A 22,313-nucleotide genomic window follows, 5' to 3' on the forward strand; every position below is an offset into this window, starting at 1 on the left:
TTCGCATTTTCAGGTCATCATGCAGGATTGTGTGCACAGAACCCACAGAAATGCCAACTCTGGAGGCGATCTGTTCAACAGTCATTCGGCGATCCCCCAAAACAATTCTCTCCACTTTCTCGATCATGTCGTCAGACCGGCTTATGCGAGCCCGAGGTTGTTTCGGTTTGTTGTCACACGATGTTCTGCCTTCATTAAACCGTCGCACCCACGAACGCACTTTTGACACATCCATAACTCCTTCACCACATGTCTCCTTCAACTGTCGATGAATTTCAATTGGTTACACACCACGCAAATTCAGAAAACGAATGGTTGCACGCTGTTCAAGTAAGGAAAACGTCCCCATTTTAAGTATTTAAAACAGTTCTCATTCTCACCGCTGGCAGTAAAATTCCATCTGCCATACGGTGCTGCCATCTCTGGGACGTATTGACAATAAACGCGGCCTCATTTTAAAACAATGTGCATGTTTCTATCTCTTTCCAGTCTGGAGAAAAAAAATTGGAGGCCTTAGAACTTGAATGCACCTCTTATTACTAATAGTATATACTGAAGGAAATTCTTATTTCCGTATCACATTTTGCTTACGATACACCTGTATTTCTCAAAGTTAAGTATTGTCATTTATCTTATTGTAATAAAAACTCATTAATACGATTTGCTTGAATTGTTGTCTAGTAGGCGGAGGAGCAGGTTTCTTAGACACCACATATTGGACGAGTAGGTAGGATACAACAATAACTACAACAACAAATGAATGGTCGAGAGCATTATAAAGAACAATTGTTGACAGGCAAGTAATGCACAAACTATTTCTCTCAGAAGATCTCGTACAACAATGTGCTGGCCAAGAGAGCGACTTTGAATATGTCTACCATATAACATTTGACGAACTTGTTCTACGTCTACATCTACATATATATAGTCTGCAAAACACCGTAAGGTGCATGGCAGAGGGCACGTCCCATTTTACCAGTTAATATTGTGTCTTCACGTCCCATTCACGTATAGAGTGCGGCAAGAATGATTGTTTGAATGCCTCTGTGCCTGCAGTAATTATTCTAATCTCATCCTCACGACTGCTATGTAAGCGATATGTAGGGGACTGTAGTATTTACCTATAATCAACATTTAAAGCCGATTCTTGAAACTTTGTTAACAGACCTTCTCGGGATGCGCGCCGACTACGTAGGTGTGCCGCAGCTTGAGCATCCACATAACATATTCTTATGGGTGCGCTGCACACACAAAATTTTTAGTTTGATAAAAACAAAATTCAATAAATATTTCTCATTCGCCTGTACAAAAAAGTATATTGACTGCCAATCACTATAATGTGTATAATCTTTAATAACATTTATCGGTATTAATAAGCTTTGTTTAATACTTTGAATACAGTAAACGAATGATCTCTTTGTTTATATTTTTGAGATTTTACAACACATTCCATTAACTTCCTATTTCTACCTGCTACAATCAAAGTTGTGTTAGTTAGTAATGGGTTATACATTTTATGTGAGTGGGGCTCAGGATTTTTATTTTTGCAGAGGAGCCCTTATCGGGTACAATACGCCTCTGAGTCTGTGGGTTCGTCCAGGTACATTTGAACCCGAATTTGATCTCATTTCTGTTGCTTATAAGTCAGCTGTGTTGTCACTGAGCTAGGGCCGTCTTTACGTATGGTTATAGTACCAGTATATTTTACCTCATCACACCACGGATCTTTATGACACAGACAGTGTTCATAAAAGATTATAAATGAAAGGTAATCATTTTAAAAAATTGTCGAGACTCCCCAGAAAACATATATTACATACCGCCATTTATATGCACCCAAAGAAATTGTAGAAAGTCGGCGCCCTTGCTTGGGTTAGTTTACGTCTATCTTCAAGAGTCTTCTAGTACTGTGCCTTCACTATTTCTGTGGCAGTCTCCCACGGATCAAACAATCCTGTGACCATTCGTGATGCCCTTCCTTCTCTGCATACGTTCAATATCTCCTGTTAGTTCTATTTGGTACAGGTCCCACACACTTGAGCAATATTCTAGAACTGGTCGCGTGAGTGATTTGTAACCAATCTCCTTTGTAGAGTGACTGCACTTCCCCAGTATTCCACCAATTAACCGAGGTCCACCAACTGCTTTAACCACCTCTGAGTTTATGTGTTCACTCCATTTCATATTTCTACAATGTGTTGCTCCCAGGTATTTGTATGATTTTCCAACTCCAACAATCATTCACTGATATTATAGTCATAGGATATCATGTTTTTTCGTTTTGTGAAGTGCACATTTTACATTTCTGACTGCTTAATGCTATTTGCCAGTCTATGCATCACTTCTAAATCTGATCGAGATCTGACTGAATGTTTATGCAGCTTCTTTCAGATAGTACTTCGTCATAGTTAACTGCATCACCCCAAAAAATCTGAAGTTACTATTGATATTGTTTGCTAGGTCATTAATATACAACATGAACAGCAAGGATATTTTCCTGGTGCATACCTGAAGTTACTTCTATATCGGACGATGACTCTCCATCTAGGAGAACATGCTGCGCCCTACCTACCAACCAAATAGTCCTCAATCCAGTCACAAATTTCACTTGATACCCTATATGATGGTACTTTCGACAATAAGCGTAGTTGTGTTCCTGAGTCAACGCTTTTCGGACCTCAAGAAACGCTGCAGTTACCTGAGTGGATTGATCCAAAGCTTTCAGTATGTCACGTGAAAAAAGTGCGAGTTGGATTTCATATGAGCGATGTTTCCAGAATCCATCCTGGTTGGCGTTGAGGAAGCCATTCTTTTCAAGATACCTCATTATTATTGAGGTCAAAATATGTTCTGAGTCTCTACAACAAATCGACGTCAAGGATATTGAACGTTAGTTTTGTGGATTACTTCCACTACCCTACTTCGAGACGGGCATGACCTTTGCTTTTTTTTCAAGAACTGGAAATGGCTTTTTGTTCGATGTATCTACAATAGATTATAGTTAGAAGAATGGCTATCTCAGTCGCAAACTGAGTATAGAATCTGACAGGAAATCCATCAAGCTCTGGAGCTTTGTTCAGTTTTGCCGATTTCAGCTATTTCTCAACACCAGTGACATTGGTACTTGTTTCATTTACCTTTTCAGTGGTATGAATATTAAATTGGGGCAATTCTCCTGGACTTGCTTTTGTAAAGGAACATTTGTAAAGGAACTTTTGCTTTGCTATCCTAAATTTCAGTTCCTGTCCTATTCACTAGAGACTGGATAACTTTGGTGCCAGTAACAGTCTTTACATAAGATCGCAATTTCTGTGGGTTTTGTGAAATATCATTTGACAATATCCTGCTACGGTAGTCACTGAAGGCATTATGCATTGCTCGACAGTCACATGCGTTCCATTCAGCATCTCTCTGCCTATAGCCCTATGCTTTGTTTTACACCTATTACGCAGTAATCACTATTTCTTTAGAAGTTTCTTTACTGTAACTGTATACCATGGATGTCTCTCCGCCCCCCTCCCCACCCGCCCCCCACTCCCCTCCACTGATTATGAAATGTTCTACTGGGTACATATCTATCCAGTGCATGGTCAACTATTCTTTTAAACTTAAGCCAGAGTTCCTTTGGATGCTCCTGACCTTTGATGAAAGTTTCAAGTTCCTCAGTGAGATACGACTCTACTGATTTTTTTATCTAGTTTACTGAACATATATTTTTCTGCTTGTTTTACTTGTCCTTTGTAATTTGGTATCATTGTTACCACAACCGCATCATGGTCACTGATACCATTTTCGACGTGACATGTTCAGAGAGGTCACATCTATTTGTTGACATGAGATCCCATATACATCCATCATGAGTGGGTTTCCTAACTATCTGTTCTAGGTAGTTTTCAGAGAAGGAATTTATTAATGTCTTATCTCACCCGCCACTAACAAAACTGTAATTTCCCTAATTAATTGTTGGATGATTAAAAAATGGCTCTGAGCACTATGCGACTTAACTTCTGAGTTCATCAGTCACCTAGAACTTAGAACTAATTAAACCTAACTAACCTAAGAACAGAGCACACATCCATGCCCGAGGCAGGATTCGAACCTGCGACCGTAGCGGACGCTCGGCTCCAGACTGTAGCGCCTAGAACCGCACGGCCAGCCCGGCCGGCAACCGGATGATTAAAGTCGCCACCGATGCTTAGAGAAGTGAACTGAGGTTTTCTCTAAAGTTTCGGTTACATCAGGAGATGAATCCGGTGGGCGATAGAAGGATCCAGTTATTATTTTATGCCCATCTCTGATACTGAGTCTAGGCCAACAATCTCACATGCAGCTTCAATTTCTACCTAGGTGGATTTGAGTTTCTTGTCTACTGCAACAAATAGACCACCTCCATTTCCCATTTGCCTATCCTTTCGACGTATACTTAAATTTTCCCCAAAAAGCTCACTGCTATCGATTTCAGCTTTCAACCAGCTTCCTGTACCCTGTATTATGTAAAGTACCTCTTATTATGTGAACTTCATCTCTTTTTCTGAGCGCTTCAAACTCTGGCACTTTGTTGCGAATGCTTCAGCGGTTTACCATTAGTATTTTAATACTCTCACCTGTGAGAGACATTTCTTTCGATCTTTGACACTGATACTTCCGGGTTTCCTACAGCTATCGTTATCTGATCGGATGGAAAGGCGCCTAATCTAAAAAAAAAAAACGTTGTGTGCACGCCACAGTCAGTTACCTGAGTAGCAACCTCTGTTGTGTAGTGCGCACCTTACCCATTGCGGACGACCCTACAGTTCTCAACCTTATAGCACAAGTCCAGGAAGTCTCAGCCTAGCTTGTCATAGAGTGTTCTCAACCTTCTCTGTCATTTATAAATAAAATTTGACCCATTTTAGTTGATGCAATACTCTTTCTCTTCTTAGTAACATTCGTCAATCTTTTGAAAATATTCATTCACAGGACACTGATATCGCTGTGATATGTCATACTCTTAGAAACAGAGATACAGTGCTGGCCACAGCAATTTTCTTGTTTCCCACCAGTTTAAGGGATTGCTGTCTCTGAAAATTTGTAGTCTGAAAATCCTTGCCTTTGAATTCGGGGCCCAGTAACGTTACCTGACTGATCAGATTGTGACGGAACCGGTTTATTGTATTTCGTGACTTTAATTACTTATAAATGATATTTCAGGTAGATTATATATATATATATCCAGTTACCTGTTGTCAGCGTAACAATTCGTTTGATCTCAAAAATTATTACCCCGGCTAATATTTGTCTCTCTGCTAAGGAAATCTCCAGTTGACGTTGTGTAGAAATGTTGTCTGTAAAGTCGTGTGAGTGGCACTAAATTGCACATCATTTATCAGGTTTTACACAACTGTTACTTAAGATGGGAGCACCTTCCTCTAGCAAAAGGAACATTTAGTAACAAAAATCCTACCCGCGCAAAACACTGACGTATGTCTCCTATTAAAATATTTCATGTAAATCGTCCGAAATAATTAGACTTCATACATCAGTAAATAAGAAATTGATATTACGAAACGTGCTGTGAGCACTATTTTTAAAGATTCTAGCTGAGTTGAACTCTGTCTTTTAAAGTAGATTCGGGACCACCGGTGCACATTTATTTCCATTCATTTATATCTAACAACATTTATGTGTGTTAAAATTCTCGATTCAAAACTGCCGCGGAGATATTTTTGCTAAGATGGCGGCAGACAGACGATAGTCAATTTGTGTATTGTTGTTGTCGATTTATTTTATATCAAGGTAATATATTTTGATAAAACTCTTTAAGCCTTTTATCTCTATTCTTTAGCAGTTAAAATCATTTTCAATGTAAATACCGTCATATTTTTTATACCAGCTACTAGTAAACTCCGCTGAAAGTTACTAGCTCTACTGGCTGCGTTCCCAATTGCGGAGCTGAAAATTAACACTTAAAACATTAATTAGATTGTATTGCAATTGAAATAAAATACAAATCCACGTCTAGACAATAGCGACTTTATTTTTTCAAATAATAACTAACAATATAGTTGCAGGTTTTCTCTTTACAGACCTCACACCTCTCACGTCCAAACAGTTCATCCGTTAGCACAGGAAGAACAACTGAACCACAATTATCACAGATAACAAAAAAAGACTATAATTATCGTTGTCTATGAATGTAGCTCTCTGAAATTAAATTATTACAGAAATAATGAAATAATTATCGTCATTTTTACACGATAGTCTTTTTATATGTAGTATCGATAATATTGGTTGAAGTTTGTACACTTAGTTCATTTTAACATCTCGTGGCTTGTCGTGGATATTACAAGGTCGTTGCTGGAAGCCACTCTGATAACACTTTAAACAAATTATCAAGCAATGACTCTACTTCTTGAGGATATTCTTTATTTTTGTCTTTAAAAGATTTTAGCTGCCATTCCATTAATCCTGGAAAATATTTTCATTTTTAAAAATTAGACTTTTCTCTGAGGACACTTCTTTGGTTGCCTTATCTAAAACTTTCAAAATCCTTAAAAGGCTGTTGCATTATCTTCCAATCTGTACCTTTTTAAGTTGAAGGTGATCGATTTTTCACCTGAAATAGCGAGGCGAGAAATTATGGGAGCTTTATTTAAAGTAAATCTTTGCAACATTTCGTAAGTAGAGTTCCACCTGGTTTGGGACAGCTTGTTTTATTTTCAGTCGGTCTTTTTTTAAATTTTCTAGCATTTCAGCAAGTTAGCTTAAAGGAAAGGGTCTCTCCTTAAGAAAGATAACAGCTGATTTGACTTCGTCAACAGTTTTCTATATGGACTTCTATATAGCGTGTTGCGCAGTGATGTTTAAAGAATGTGCAAAGCGAGGGATATGTGGAAATTTCAAAAGCATGGAGTTAATTTCATATTTGACGCTTCTTCTGTAATTATGGAAGTGATATTAAAATTGATACTGTATCTGGGATAACAGACTTTACTCACCTAAAACTTCTGGGCTGATAGAGCGTGATCGATGTGTAAAACTCTCTCCTGACGTTTCGTCTCCGATTGCGGGTGACATTCTCCGAGATAAAGCGGCGAACTGCAAAGAGAACTCGAGGAAGTGCTGATTATATAGGCAGTGCAGAGGGCGCCACTGTCCATCACGTGGCGTCGTAGCCTATCAGCTCGGAAGTTTTAACTAATGACAATATCGGCCGTGAAAGCCTGCATTGTATGATCAGACATTACTCAGTTTGTTTTCTGCAGTGTGTCTTCGAATTGTGAGCACTCTAAAAGGTATGACTTTACTTCACTCTTCTCATCTATGAAACGTTCAGCGAGTGCATAGAAACTGATGATATTTACACTCGCCCACGCATCAGACGACAGGCAGACTGGCTTTGCGGTGGTCAAATCATTCTCAATTTTATCAAACAATTCATGAATAAAACTTGGCATTAGAGAGTTTGACGACGTTTTTCGACTTGGTTAATTTGGGCGAATATATATATATATATATATATATATATATATATATATATATATATATATATATATATATCCTTGTCTTGGTGGCGGAGCCTGTGCTTCATGGTGTGAATCACTTTCTCATCGTCCTCAAAATGTGTTCCACGAAAAAAAAAATTACTAACTGTTTATTGTAAATGAAAAGCAGTTGAGGGTGAGGACAGCACTAAAAGAAATAAATCAGGACTTCACTGCTAAAAGATAAAAATTTGGGCGAATATATATATATATATATATATATATGTATATATTCGCCCAAATTACACAGAATATCATCCATTCTCTGTAGTGTAATTGGTTAATTAACCAATATTCTGTGGAAATCATCTTTAAAAGCTGTACATCTAATTCCACACTTTTATTTAATGTGAGCGGCTTTATAATAAGAGGGGTGCCCAAAAAATAATGCACCACATTTTTTCTTCAACAATTCTTTATTGAACATAATGAGAATTACACACACGAAAGAATGGCGTTTTATCTACACACCCTATTTTTCCATGCAATCTCCATCCTGTTCTATGGCCTTCCTCCAGCGCGAAACAAGGGCGTATATGCCATGTTGGTACAAATCCTTGTCTTGGTGGCGGAGCCTGTGCTTCATGGTGTGAATCACTTTCTCATCGTCCTCAAAATGTGTTCCACGAAAAAAAAAATTACTAACTGTTTATTGTAAATGAAAAGCAGTTCAGGGTGAGGACAGCACTAAAAGAAATAAATCAGGACTTCACTGCTAAAAGATAAAAATTTTGAATAATGTGATATCAAAATTTGGGCTACACACCATGTGAACGAGAGATGGCAGGATAATGGTGCGGATAAAGACTGGAAAAAAGCAGTGCAAATGAACTCTAAATACTGTGCTTTAGGAGCTACGAACTGGTCTATTCATGCAGCCACAAGCATGCTCCATGCTCCACAGTTCCCTAAATGTAGACTCCCCTGTCCTAAGACACCGCAGAAACAACAGATTAGTAGGTGGAAAAGTGGCTTACAAATACTTTAACTTATTGCCGACCGTGCTGCTCACATCCATTACTGATGAAGACAAACAAGCCAAATATATGTTTGTAAAATATCAAATCCCTTAAGAAAATTTTCCTAAAGTGCGTTCTCTTCACTTCCGAAAGTAGGTGGGATAGAATGTTTCAAAACTGACCTTTCAAATTTCGATTATACTTGGGAGCATATAAATAATGCTAGGAACACTAACATAAATATTCTGCACCTTCACTGTGAAATTCAACTGTGTAGTTTCTTCTTCAAATGTAACAGTATTTCAGCTTGCACCTACTCATAATGCAACATATAGTCTGGCCCCCATACATATATTTGCCACGAAGTCCACAACCAAAGAAATTTGTACCTGGAATATCAGCTGACAACATAATAATAATAACTTACTCTCTAAACTGCGCATGGAATAAACTACGCCAACATACAGAGACTTTAAATGTATGAGTGTGCCTGAACTTGCAGCGGAGGCACAAGAGATAATTCGGGAGACGACTTTCATACCATTCATGGATGTGAAAGACCAACTCCATAGATTTACTATCAAAGTTACTCTATAAATATGCTCCCCCATAGACCGGAAACCTGAAGGGAGAAACTGCACCTTGGCTAACGGAAGAACGAAAACAGTTCATGAATCTCTAAGACGCTGCACATCGTGCTTACAAACGACCTCCTACCCTTGAAAATAAAATTGACTAGAAGCAGAAAGCAAACAGTCAATCAATCTGAGACAAAGGATAACTAAGACATGTCAGTACATTAATCTAAAACATAAAAACAAGATGCTCTATGCAAAGCATCTGCATCTAGGGAAGAGTAGGCAAGGTAGAAGCTGCAGCTGATCCCGTCGTCCCAACAAAGGAACTAAACCAGTATTTGACTTTGGCGATCACCTTCATTGAACCGTAAACAAAACCTAGACTTACTGATTATTTCACGGAGGTAAATGATAGTAGTAGCGAAGAATTCTTTCTTGAGCTGACAACGCTGTCGAAAAATCTTTCAGCTCAGCATTTACTGTACAGAACGCCGTCGCACTCCATATGATCAAGCTCATTGTTGACCACACACATTCATGGGTGTTGCTACGCCTTTGGAAGTGGTCCCTATTATTCACTGGTTGGTTGGATGTTTGGAGGGGAAGTGGGCAGAGGTAACCAAACAGCGAGGTCATCAGTCCCACGATCTAAGGTGCAGAAACTGAGGGAGGAACAACACCTAAAAGCACATTCCAGTCAATGGGAAGGGAAAATGGGTAAAAAGGCAAAAGGAATATCAATGCAACGGGAAGAGTAAATAATGCAACAAGGAGGGGGGCAGGGGCAGGCGAGAGCAGGGAGTGCCCCAAAGGCTCTAAATGCATTGGTGTGCTGATCCATCCCGATCCCCCCACCATATCACGATAGCGACACAATAGGGACAAGACCAGCGAAAGCAGATGCAAGAAAAGGGGAAACAAAGTGGCATAAAAGACCAGACAAAATGTTGAGAAAAGGGGGAGGGGAATACCTGGCCGACATGGAGACAAGGCTGAAGGCCTCCCAAATCAGTGCCAATGCTAACTGCTAGATTCCAGTTCCAGAAGGAAATTCAAGTGCTTAAATCTTCGCAAAGAAAACTGAGGATAAGCACAACCATGGGAGGGTCATCTGCTAATACCTGGGACAACAAAAGGTGGGACAGTGTATTTAGTGCAAGGGGGCAAATGGCGGGGGAATACTGGCAAAACGTGGATCACCTTCAGGGGCCTCACAACTACAAAGAGGGGCCCGACTCATTATAAGAGGTGCTGACTCACTACAAATCAATAACGATGGCTGAACTTGGTATGGCTGACACAGAAATGGCAGAGGATGGTAGATTGCCACTGGGATAGGTGGAGGACAGAACACCACATTGTGGAAGTCTTCTTGATCTCATAAAGTTTATTAGACAGGGGTAACCCCCCCCCCCCCCCCCCAACTGAGTTAGCCCATGGCTGAGTAAAAAGGAATTTAACGTAAAGTTACAAATCCCCGCCCAGAGAGATCATATGGAAAAGGCACGGGGTAGGTGGCTGCCCCCCCCCCCCCCAACCAGCAAGACAATTGACAAGCTCATTCATTACCTGGGATACCCACATGGCTGGGAACCCAAAGGAAATCAGCCAAACAAGTAACATGGTCAAGATCGGTGATAAGGTCATGAATGGCAAAGATAAAGGAGTGGTGGGGAAAAAACACTGGGTGATAGCCTGAAGGCAACTCATTGGGTCTGTACATAATAAAACTTGGGTGAGTGAGCCTCATTAAATAACGCACAGGACCTGATAGATGGTCATCACTTCTGCAGCAAACACCCCATATGTGGCAGGCAAGAAGTGGTGTTCTGTGCCAGCAAAAGATGCAGAGGCATATACTATTAACTAGAGGTTTTAGAACCGAAACTCCTGTTTGAGTGGGCAGAATGAACAACAAAACACCATCAGAGCAATGGAGGCTTTCGGACCCTGGAAGAGGTCCTTCCGAATATGTGAGCAAGGAGCTAACCATGGGAGGGGGGGGGGCGATGTATGAGGGAGAATGTGGGGAACAAAACAAAGAAGAAGATGGAAACCATGGCAGAGAGAAGTGAAGGTGGGGCCCAACCAGTAAACCCACTCAAGGGTGGGCAGGTGACATCCCAAGGATGCAAAAAAATAATAGGAGAGATTAGCAGGGAAAGGGCAGATAGCAATGGCATCGGAAATCAGGAGCTGGGACTGCCAAACCAAAAGGGGGGGGCAGGGGAGGGGGATCTCAGCATCGACCAGAAGACCACCAACAGGGCTAGTGCAAAAGGCACTAGTGGCCAAATGGATACAACGATTGTCAGCTGGGTGGAAGAGAAGCAGTGAGGAAGGGGCAGCTGATCCATAAACTTTACAACCATAGGCCGGCCGGAGTGGCCGAGCGGTTCTAGGTGCTACAGTCTGGAGCTGCGGGACCACTACGGTCGCAGGTTTGAATCCTGCCTCGGGCATGGATGTGTGTGATGTCCTTAGTTTAGTTAGATTTAAGTAGTTCTAAGGTCTAGGGGACTGATGACCTCAGAAGTTAAGTCTCATAGTGCTCAGAGCCATTTGAACCATTTTTTTTTTTACAACCATAGTCCAGACATGACAGAAATAAAGTATGATTAAGGCCCCCAGGAGGCATAGGTAAGGAAGCAAAGGACATCGTGTTTACAGAAACAGCCAACCTTCAGAATGAGGATGTGGGGCAACACAGTAAACTTGTTGTCAACAAAGGAGACCCAAAAAACCGAAGTGAGGGACCACAATATGGTGCTGGGCATTGAAACACAGCTCCAGATTGGGACAGGCTATAGTACTATGGAAGAAATGCACCATCCTGGATTTAAGGGGGGAAAACAGATAACTTTGTGACAGTATCCATGTGTAAGCGTATTGGATGGCACCCTGGGGCTGTTGTTCCTCAGTGGCCACCAAATTGGGACTAGCCTGAATACAGAAATCATCCACATACAGAGTGGCACTAAAATGTGAAGGGGAACTATCATGAAGAAGGCACAGGTCAAGATCTACAAGATACTACTCTATAAGGAGTCCCTGTCTAAGTGAAAAAGCATTGTCCCACAAGGAATAACAGGCATTAAATCCCCAATGTGGAGGAAGGGAGGTGGAAGTTGCTGCAGAAGGGCCATTAGGTCAACATGTGTAGGTGGTCTGTCAGGAGGAAGAAAGAGATTGCTAACCAAGTGGACCCAGATGGCAACTGCTTCTAATATGGTATGAGGGGGGATCTATGTACTAAAAACACTCATATGGGCCAACATGCAGATACCACTGGAAGCCCTCAAAGGGCTGACCCAGCTCCAACAGAAAGAATGGGACCCACAAACGGTTGGTGAGTGAGCATCAGCGAAATGGGATTTCTAGAGAATGACACTAGCTGTGGCATAAAATGAAATAATGGATTGCAACTCCAGGTGACAGTAGTATCCATTACAGCTCCATTGAATAAGTATGGAATGGGGTTCCAAATGAGAGATGAATGGGCTGAAGTTGGTCACACTGCCAGGTCACCATCCAACAAGGACTTGGTATACAAAAATAAGAGGTCAGACTCAGGTTGTGAGAAAGGAGTCAACACCTCTGGGGGCACACAAGAGGCCTTGTCAGGGACTTATGTTTCCTCCTCTTCTCTTTCATAGATCGAGGAGGGCAGGGTCTGGAGACTGAGCAGATTTCAGGGAGATCTGGAATCAAGAGAGAGTCGGTGACCTTGGGGCACAAGAACTGTGGGTCTCATGGTCGACTTTTGGGAGAAGGTCTCCAGTCTGGGAACACTTCTCTGGCCACATAGGGGAATCAGCACCAGGAGCTGAGGGTGTGGGAACTGCAGGGGAGGAGAGAGGAGAGGTGAGGAGGGGGAAAGGATGTAACACAAGCACAGTTTGATGTAACAGGCACAGGTGAAGCCAATCATATTTCTGATGAGTCTCAGTGTAGGGTCTTTTCCTTTTTATAACCCAGGTAACCCGACAAGTATGGAGAGTGATGAATGTGACAATTAACACATGCAGGCAGCAGAACACCGTCGCCCTGTGGAATGGGTGTCCACATTCACTGCTGGAGGGTCCGCTGTGCAGCAGGAGGACATGTGCCTTGTAACCTCCCCACAAAAAAATGAATATTATTGTGTTAATGATTCCAATTTAAGTGTAACGTCCCCACAAAATTCATTACTTTCACATTTGTAACCTCCCTACAGAAATTCATTCACATTTAACCTCCACACAAAATTTGTTTCCCATTTAATGTAAGCTCGAAACAGAAAAATTCCTAAACCTCATAATAAAAAATAAATTCAGTAACCTGGTAGAATTTGGACGACAGCAGCGCTGCGTCATGGCCCTGTAAGATCATTCTGAATAAAAAAGGAAAAATTCTTACCTTAATAAAAACGGCGAATATATCTGTTCTTATATAAAATATTTCTGGGACAGCTCTGTGCAATGCTGGCTGATAGATTTCTCATTTATGAAAGGAAGCAACTGATTTTTCTTTTGTAACAATAGGAATGATCATGGATTGAAGAAATTAGTAAATTCTTTAAATTGAAATGAATGTTTTTTTAAATTACTTTATATCACCAAGATTATTATTAGGACATTTTTAAAAGATTTACATGGGACTTTACATAACATTACTAGATATGCACAAGGCTGCTTTTTACATTATACAATAATACTCAGGCTCCGACATCGCTGCACTGCGACCGGCCCAGCCAACATGATACACCAGACTAGACTGACAAGCGCAGACAGGCGACTGCTCGCTAGCAACAACTTACTGCTACTGCTACACAGTTCGTACTGCAGTCAACACTGCTCTTTGGTCACAGATTCTCTTATAGCTTACATATCGCAGGCAGCACACACCTCTTACATAACCCTCCACTGAGGGGGGGGGGGGGGGGGGGCAAAAATTTGGCAGCGATGGTGAGTCAATTGGACTTGCCATAAGCAACAAATTTTTCTAAAATCAACTTAATTAACTAAGTTGACAGTCACAGAGTATATACATATATATAAGTGCATAACATGAAATGAAATATAGTGCAGATGCACTGAGTACAGAACATATCAAGCAATGACAAAATGTATACGCAATGAGTACAAATAATATTAACAAATGACATAAAGTGCATACACACTGTAGTACAGAACATATCAAGCAATGACAAAATGTATACGCAATGAGTACAAAACATATTAACAAATGACATAAAGTGCATACACACTGCAGTACAGAACATATCAAGCAATGACAAAATGTATACGCAATGAGTACAAATAATATTAACAAATGACATAAAGTGCATACACACTGTAGTACAGAACATATCAAGCAATGACAAAATGTATACGCAATGAGTACAAAACATATTAACAAATGACATAAAGTGCATACACACTGCAGTACAGAACATATCAAGCAATGACAAAATGTATACGCAATGAGTACAAAACATATTAACAAATGACATAAAGTGCATACACACTGCAGTACAGAACATATCAAGCAATGACAAAATGTATACGCAATGAGTACAGAACATATTAACAAATGACATAAAGTGGATACGCACTGGAGTATTTTTTTCTTTTTTACCATTTTACTAGAACTAGGATAGGAAAGGGAAGGATTGCATCATGGTTGTAGCACATTAGGTTGCACGTAGCTGCACTGAAAGTCCATATCTTTCTACAGAAGCACAACACCAAGTGAGACAATCTGAAGTTTTCTTCCCTGAAGTATTAATCAGTGTAGCCAAGACACTGAAATGTCGTATTAATATTCCATGTTATCAAACTTTGGAACCATAATAACATCTCCATTGTTCAAGGTGGTGGACACCATGATGTGTCAACACCACACTCATTCAACAACGTAGAATTAGTGCAGAAACCAAATATAGTGCTCCATGACCATAAGGATAGACAGGACAAACGTATATTGCAGTAATTTCTGGTAATTAGGTCAGAAGGTGAAGGACATTAAGTCTCATGCTAGTCATCATTGAGAATTACACTAGTCTATCAACCGATTTGACTAATTGTTGGCACTCATTGCCTAGTTACTGAACATTTCTATACTATGTATGAAGTATTACAGAATAATGATCATAAATCATCTGATTACAGTGAACATTGGCACTCATTGGCCAGTTACAAACCATCAGAAGTCATCATTCAAAACAGGAGCTAATGAATGGCATAGTATTAACATAATTCACCTAGTTATAGTAATCATTGACACTCATTGGCTAGTTACAAACCATCAGAAGTCATTATTCAAAACAGGAGATAACGAGTGGCGTAGTATTAACATAATTCACCTAGTTATAGTAATCATTGGCACTCATTGGCCAGTTACTAAACGTATAGCAAGTATTGAATATTACAAAACATTTTTCATCATTCAAGTGAGATATGACATATTTAAAATAATTATTGGCACTCATTGGCCAGTTACTAAACATATAGCAAGTATTGAATATTACAAAACATTTTTCATCATTCAAGTGACATATGACATATTTAAAATAATTATTGGCACTCATTGGCCAGTGACAAACCATCAGAAGTCATCATTCAAAATGAGAGTTAATTATTGGCATAGCATTTATAGAGTATAACAAAAATATTATTTACAGAAATTATTGGCAAGCATGTATGCATTATTACAAAATATCATTCACTATTACTCAGAACTCATTATTCAAGTGACATAGGACAATTTAAAATGTAACACACTGTAACTATTACTCAAGGTCTGCGGTTAGAAAACATCATTCAGTATTACCCGGAACTCTCTTAAACCGGTAGCATTATTTGGGACTGGTAGTACATTTTTTTTGTGCTAGCAATGCATTGCGTTGGGACCGATAATTAATTGCTGGGGTATGAAAATATTTGCTTTTGACTTATTGCTACAAATGAGAATAGGTAACATCATTCGTCATGAGTCAGCTGTAGCAAGTTTATGAAACAAGTAGAGTATATGTGGTCACATTCATGAATGACACACACAAATGGGTAAAAAAAATGCAAGTACTAGAACAGGTTTAATGACTAACTGCTTATAGCACATTAATTTCATGAATAGCTTCTCGTGGAAAAAATGCAAAACAGATTATTAAGCTGAAAGAAGAAACGCATATTATGCTGAAAAGTTGTGAACTTCGAATTAACAGGTAATGAAATGTGTACTCAATATGTATGTACTCTAGCTGTCCTTTCCAAAACATTAAGTCATTATACCATGCAATATAAGACATACTGTCAAAACGAACTGCAACAAATACTTAAGTAACTACATAGCATCTCTTCAGATGGTTCAGATGGCTCTGAGCACTATGGGACTCAACATCTTAGGTCATAAGTCCCCTAGAACTTAGAACTACTTAAACCTAACTAACCTAAGGACATCACACACACCCATGCCCGAGGCAGGATTCGAACCTGTGACCGTAGCAGTCCCGCAGTTCCGGACTGCAGTGCCAGAACCGCTAGACCACCGCGGCCGGCTAGCATCTCTTAATTAATATTAAATATATAAACTTCATCATTATTCTCATCTGCAAAGAAAAACTTAAAAGTGGTGCGTTAAGTGGCCATATAAAATTTATCACTATCATCACCTGCAAAGAAAAACTTCATTATTCATATTAGCATATTCTTCATATAACTATTCATCACCATTCATCATTACTATCATCACCTGCAAAGATTATCATTATTCATATTACCATTTACTTCATACAACTATTCATAGTATAGAGTTTCTTATTTCTACCATATTTCATCACTAAAACTAAGATGTGTAGTTCTGTCTGACAGCCTGCATCAATCACTTCGTATTCAGAAAGAAAAAATTAGTTAAGACTGCTACCATACGATGTGTATAGTATATTCTTGTTAATGCTTATTAATTCTGATCCATTTACTCTTCATGACGAGGTATTGCATCTTCTTTCGTTCATTCCGAAGGTGAAATTCCCATTTCATAGTAATCCACTGTGGTTTGTTTAATTTATTTCTTTTACACGTTATTGATTTCTGAAAATGATGAACAATGATTAATGTCTTGCATTTAAATCATATACCCATTAAATGAAAACTGGTTTCTAGTGATATAATTAAGCATACAGCATAGCATGACAGAAAACGTATTATGTCAAAAACATAGACAGTTTTCAAGTGCAAAAAAAAAGTACACAGAGTATCATAATGTAGTAGCAAAAAAATAAATGTAAAATAGTCACGATGTTGAGATATGATAAGACAAAATGTCAAAGTCAGCTGGTATTTGTTACATCTTAAACATTTCATAGTGCATATAAATAAACAGGAAAACCATCATACATACATGAAAAATGGAAAATGTGCACGGTCTGATGTGTAACGACAAGAAAAGCGACCTGCTAACCTTACCTTGCCGGGCACTTGCCAAGAAAAAAATCCGATAATCATTAGTAAGTAGTCACATAATTATAATTGCATAAGTGGTCATATAAGAATCAGGAAATGGCATTACAGTGTGATAAATCATAAAGTATGTTCATTCAATAAAGGGTTTAATTTTGGAGACATGGTGATTGCCTTTACTTTTTCTGGTTCTCAGAGTTTCGACGTGTACTACATTGGGGTTAGGAATGCTGCGAATTCGATATGGACCTGCATATAGAAGCTCCAATTTACTACATCTATTCTTTCCTCTGTTGGATAGATAGTGTGTACGTACTAATATCTTCTGTCCCATGGAGGTAAGAATAGAGGGAGACGCCGTGACGTCACAGCTGCGAAGCTATGTGAAGCCGAGGGTAGCCATCTCAGTCTGACCAAAACATTGCTGCTGTAAGCTTGTGTCCATAGGCTTGTCGCTCGCTTTTGGAAGAATTTTGCGTTATTATGGTGACTTGTGTGGTGTTCGGATGTACGAATCGTTCTGATTGTGATGCGAAATCGAAGGGAATAACATTTCATGTGTAAGTTGTCTCGTTAAGTGTGATTTTTCAACTTTATTGTGAATGAACGTGTGCTACATCGGTACTTGTACTATAGCGTTTTTTTCTCCTGTATGATTTTAGATTTCCTAAAAATGAAAGTGGGAAAGCTCTGTGGGAGAATGCCGTGAAAAGGAAGAATTGGCGTGCGTCTAAATGGAGCACTATATGTTCTCAGCATTTCCGAGAAGAGGACATAGACCGAACTTCCCTTTCAACAGTAAGGCTCCGAGAAAATGCTGTACCATCAGTTTTCCCTACTCACCCAAAACATTTGCAAAAGGTATGTTAATTCAAAGAATTAAATTCTTAGTTTTCAAGTTCACATTTCAGTATAATACGTACGTATCGTCGATAATCGAAGTGTTGAGTAACTCACTTTGTCTTCATCATGTACCAAATTAAAAGCTAACACTACATTAACTGGCGTAAAGTATAGGCCTAAACAGTACACTGTGTAGATTTGCCATTCTATGTACCGTATTTCAGTAAATATTGGTGGTAATGAACAATGTTTCCAGTAGAGTAACGTAACTGAAATGTCCCAGTACGTATTACAAACAAAATGTATTTATGGGGCTTTGGATGGAGGGTATAGCTAACTTAGTTTTCAGTTTCTATTATTTAGCTCTAACTCCGAAAGTAGTGGAATACACGTGTGAATTAAATTATATCAGTTATGTGAATATTTAAGGCAGTAGTTTGTGCACATCTCACTTTGTCTGGTCTACTGTGTTGTACAACATTTTTATTGCACTGTCTTTGCTAGTTAATGGCAGTTATGTTTTAGAAGTAATTGATACAGCTCCAGTTTTACTTATATATGTTGATTTTGGGAGGATTCCTTCAGGTCATTTGAATACATTGATTTCACTTTCCACCTGATTAGGTGCAATGTTGGCCTATAAATTTGTTATTTATGAAAGGAACCAACTGATTTTTCTTTTGTAACAATAGGAATGATCATGGATTGAAGAAATTAGTAAATTCTTTAAATTGAAATGAATGTTTTTTTTAAATTACTTTATATCACCAAGATTATTATTAGGACATTTTTAAATGATTTACATGGGACTTTACATAACATTACTAGATATGCGTGAGGCTACCTTTTACCTTATACAATAATACTCAGGCTCCGACATCGCTGCACTGCGACCGGCCCAGCCAACATGATACACCAGACTAGACTGACAAGCGCAGACAGGCGACTGCTCGCTAGCAACAACTTACTGCTACTGCTACACAGTTCATACTGCAGTCAACACTGCTCTTTGGTCTCAGATTCTCTTATAGCTTACATATCGCAGGCAGCATATACCTCTTACAGCCTGAACTGCAAACAGTGAAAACACCACAAGGGTCGCAGGACATACTGCTTGACATTACACCAATAAATTACTATCTTGACCTTCTCTGGGAAGGTATCCCCTTCAAATGTCAGAATAAAAGGGCTGGTATCATCCAATGGTCCTTATGGCCTTTCTGAATACGCTGAACAACATGAATGTTCTGACTGCCCCAGCGTTCATCAGTTTCAACGATGAGGTCCCTATGAAAGATGACTTCCTGAGCTATATTGAAAGACTGGTGAGGAGTAATGGACGCTGGGAGGACGCCAAGAAGAGCTGCAGATTGGGCAGCAGGAGAAGTTTCGGTCGACAGCAAAGATGATCGCATCTTACTCACAGAGTCCACTTCACCAAACATGTCCACGATAGTTTCCACGAAAAATAACAGCTTGGTGGTGGTAAAAGTGACACTGTCAGTTCTGGTGCACCCCAACCCAGCGAGCCTAGCGCTCTTCCCAGGGCGTAGCCAGCGAAGGGAAGGCTGCACGATCATAAGAAGCAACATTAAATGCTCCATTGCCAACTAAAGAGAGAGCCGTAGAAAAATGGGCACTTTTTGAAGATTAATGAGTTTCATACGCAAAGCGTCCACTCTGATAAAACCCAGTTTCATCAGGGGCTCTCTACATGCACCCAGCCATAGCAAAGACCGTCTGGCCTAGAGGCCATTGCCAGGGGTTCTGACGCTCCAGAATGACAAGCAACGACTCCTAGGCATATAAGGCATATACAGGGAAGGCAGCAGCTCAGGTATCAGAAGTGTGATCCCTATGTTGTCAGGGAGGAGGAGGAGATTATTGTTTAAAGTCCCAGGTCATTAGAGATGGAGCACAAACTGGGATTAGAGAATGATTAGGAAGGAAATCGGATGTGCTCTTTCAAAAGAACCATCCCGACATTTGCCTGAAGCGATTTAGGGAAATCACGGAAAACCTAACTCAGGATGGTCGGAAGTGGACTTGAACAGTTGTCTTCTCGAACACGAGTCCAGTGCGGTATCACTGCACCACCTCATTTGCTACACGTTGTCAGGGTGCTCACCCAAAAGGGTACATTACAGCCTCGCCACACGGACTGGCTACTTGCTGACATAAAAAACAACGGCGTCAAGGAAAAAATGGAAGAGGCGGTAAGGCCACACGCCGAAGACGCTAAGTAAGGTGTTCTTCCCCAGTTGGCTCACACCACCGAGAGAAAATTTAGAACAGGAGGTCAAATTCTAAAGGGGGACGAAAAACGCCAAAAAGGAAAAAACAAGAGAAACAAAAACTGAAAGGAATACCAGAAACCAGGAGGATAGCCGGGCCAAGGGAGGCAAGGCACCGAGAGAGAGGCAGGAGGGCGCAGAGGGGAAGGAACGAGGACAGGGAGAGAGGGGACGGGGAAGGAAATGCAGCCCGGAAAGAAAGGAAGAGCCGCAAATAGCTTTGTTCCCCGTGTGCGCCACATGCAAAATCACGAAGATACCTTGAGCCCCCTGGAGTGATAATTATTATTAGATATTCTGTGTTATACCACGGCTAATGAAACTTCAAAACGTTTTAAAGCATTAACAGGCAGCAATGGTTTCGCTGATCAGTATGCTAAATGCTTACGCAATGTATTTTGTTATTTCAGATCTCAGTGTACAGTCGCTTTCTCTAAACAATTCGTGCACGACTTTATGGCTAGTTCTGTTCGGTATAAGTCGCCTTGGTTTGCAAATACTCTTGATCTCTCCTTTCAACTAGAAATGCTGAAACGCGTAATTTCTCAGCTTTTGCTTAATAAATTTGAGAAACAAGGCATAGTATCAAACTATCTCCAAATATACACAGTTGTAGTAGCGTATTGGACACAGTAATTGACGCGTACAAGCAAGGTTGTGGGTTGGATTCCAATTTTTTTAAGGGTTATCGAAATGACATCCTGTGTTGTACACTTGAGAGTAGATGAAGTGTGCGGAGGAAGGTCAACCTTTGTATGTGACAATGCACAACTCGCCATAGCTCAGTTTGTACGTGGTGATCTTCCTGTACAAGAGCATTCGGTTATCGTGTCATTCTGAAGAAACGTCTGGGGGGTAAGGGTTTGCAAAGGATCTCTCCCCATGTGAGCGCTGAAGAAAATGACGGGAAGACTCCCCCCTCCCAAAAAAAAAATGCGGGCAGTAATTGTGGTGCTGCTCACACGTTCGTGTTTCCCACATGTACGGCGAAAATGGCTGTTAACTGCATCGTGTTATTTTGTGAAACGCGAAACAGGAACACCGTCAATAAGGGTGAAAAATTTATAGTTCTCGACGTTTTTGAGAAGTTACCGGAAAATGCATCTTCTGCTTCTGTAAAGAAACTTGCAGTTACGACATCCGAGTTTACCGGTGTTTCTGTGACAACTGTAATGAGTTGCAATGTAAAGAAACACAGAAAACAGATAACCTGTCAACTCCAGAAAAAAAGACAGGAAGAAACCAGTCGTACGTTTTAGGAAAATGTGACCATTTCGTTAAAAACGCTGTGGTCAAAGGGGCACACATTTTTCTTCTAGAACGAAGCACCTACAATAAACAAGATACTTCTAACGGTAAATAATCACGATGACTCGCCTACTTTTAGAGGAACGGCATTTCATAAACTGATAAAAGATATTCGTTTTCAGTCCGAAAGCAGGAAACTAAATAGCGTAATTACAGGTAGGGAGGATACTGCTTAGCGGAGGAGGCGTCATCTCCGGCAAATTCAACAGTTCAGATGCGAGAAATGGAAGATTTACTACCTTGACGAAACACAGGTTTGCGCAGGACATGTAACACAAGAAGCATGGACTGACTAAACAGTGATTGAAAAGAGACGATGTTTTGTTGCAAGTCTGTCACGGGCGTTAAAAAATCCGACAGGAAAAGGAAA

Source organism: Schistocerca serialis, chromosome 5 (genome assembly GCF_023864345.2).
Source record: "Schistocerca serialis cubense isolate TAMUIC-IGC-003099 chromosome 5, iqSchSeri2.2, whole genome shotgun sequence".
Classification (NCBI taxonomy): Eukaryota; Metazoa; Arthropoda; class Insecta; order Orthoptera; family Acrididae; genus Schistocerca; species Schistocerca serialis.